The sequence below is a fragment of the Octopus sinensis genome, linkage group LG11 (assembly GCF_006345805.1).
Source record: "Octopus sinensis linkage group LG11, ASM634580v1, whole genome shotgun sequence".
Lineage (NCBI taxonomy): Eukaryota > Metazoa > Mollusca > Cephalopoda > Octopoda > Octopodidae > Octopus > Octopus sinensis.
Genome location: NC_043007.1, coordinates 59,981,797 through 59,984,296, shown reverse-complemented (window position 1 = coordinate 59,984,296; position 2,500 = coordinate 59,981,797).

Sequence of the window (2,500 nt, the reverse complement as noted above, 5' to 3'; positions counted from 1 at the left end):
CTATGAAAACAGTTCAGCTTCCAAAATGTCGCTAATGTATCGCTGGATATTAACTTTAATACCCGAGGGCACAAAAACAAGGATAGACTTGCTAGTGGCTGCCACAGCCGCCCAAACTAGCTGCAGATTTTGAGGTCGATTTACGAGTCTATCCTCGACGGAGGCAGGTACATCCCAAAGTCTGTCATTCTGGTGGTTTACTGTTTGTTCGATACCAAATTTCTTTTCATCAGTGAACACCAGGTTCAGCAGCGTGCTTTCAGCAATCTGACGCGGGATAAGACGATTTCTATCTAGTTTCATGGTCTTATAAACTTGCGTGAGCTCATGACGGTGGATCATCTTGAAGGGGTGGATCCTGAGATTCTCTTTCGTCACACAATACATCGATGTTCGGCTTATTTTGCTGTGACAGCCAGTTTTCTGACGGACTGACAAGGATTTCGCCGTATTTTTCTCAGGTACTTTTGATAAGCTAATGGGTCCGCACACTTCTTTTTCGGTCAAGTTCAAGTCGATCAGCGGTGGAACAAGTGTCTTGAAATTTCTTGACAATTTTCCAGACTGTTATTCGGTTAATATTAAGCTTTTTAGCTATAGTTTTATTTCTTTCGCCTCCTTTGTGGAGGGCTATGATTGTGTTTCAGTCTAAAGCCATTATCTAATTTATAAATCTAAATTTATTTAGTCTGAAACAAAGAGAAAACACACTAAAGCTTTTATAATGATGTATAAATTTCATATATGTTATTACATTTATTGATAGTTATTAAAACCCGAAACTTCGGTTGCCTTAATTCCAGGACATCCTATATATAAATATATATGTGTGTGTGTGTGTGTGGTGTGTGTGTGTGTGTGTGTGTGTCTGTGTGTGTATACACACGTTTATATACATATATATATATGTGTGTGTGTGTGTATGTATGTTTACATCTGTCTATCAAGCTATCTATCAATCTACTTGTACGTACGTACGTACATACACATCATCATCATCATCATTGTTCGACCGTGGTCGAGACAATGGAATTTACCATGTTGCGCCAGACTTCACGGTCCATCATAGCATTACGGAGGTCCTGTTGCTGGATGCCTGTATCCCTGGAGATACGTACATACACACACACATACATACATACATACATACATACATACATACATACATACATACATACATACGAGGTGGTGCTGAAAAGCTCCTGGCTTTAAGTAAAAGAAAATATAGAAGAGTCAGTTAATTATGACTTTTTTCAACATATCCCCCTCTTAGGTTCACACATTATAGCGGTCCTTCGGTTTTTCTAAGCCCTGGAAAATGAACTCGGCTGGCTGGACCTCCAATCAGGCCTTTCGTGAAACCCTTAAAGTCCAGAACTTTTCAACACTCCCTCGTATTATATATATATATATATATATGGTCAATTGGCAGAGTCATTCAGACGCCTGAATCACGTGTTCATGTTCCACCGAGGCGAACAATTCTCTTTCATTCGTCTGCAGTGGATACTTGAAATATCAGGCTTACACTGCGTCGATTCATTTTTTTCTGTCTCCCTGCCCGTCTTTCTATCTTTCGAGAAGAAATCGTCTGTGGTCAAACTTGGAGAGCGATGGACTCTGTCTGGTGTGAAACTAGTAAAATTACGCTGTACGTCACGACGACACTCGTACTACTCTTTCAAGGAGTTGAGGGTCAGAGGCAAGACATATTCTTATGTGTTTATATGTGAGTGTGGGTGTGTCTACATTATATATATATATATATATATATATATATATATATAATATGTAGACACACCCATATATATATATATGTATGTATGTATATATGTATGTATATATATATGTATGTATGTGTGTATATAAAATAGAAGCAGGAAAATGCACACAGTTTACATAGTTTTAATATATTTTTTAATATATTTTATAAGTGAATACAATACTCTTTCACTTATAAAATATATTAAAAAATATATTAAAACTATGTAAACTGTGTGCATTCTCCTTTTATTTTATATATGTATGTACTTTTTGCATTACAACTCACCACGTGGGGATAATCGAAATTCTCCTCCTCCCATTTCTTTACTATACACCACACACACACACACATACATACATGCACACACATACATACATACATACATACATACATACATACATACATATATACATATATATATATATATATATATATATATATATATATATTCACACACACATATTACTTGTTTGAGTCAGTTAACTGCGGCCATGCCGGAGCACCGTATTGAAGGGGTTTTAATCAAACAAATCGACCTCAGGACTTATTTCTTAAAGCCTAGGACTTATTCTGTCCGTCTCATTTGCTGAGCCGCTAAGTAAACACACCGACACCGATGGTCCTGTGGTGGTGGAAGGAGAAATAAACACACAGACACATACACACGCACATATATATACACATACGCACGTATATATACAAAAACGCACATATATATACATACACACATACATA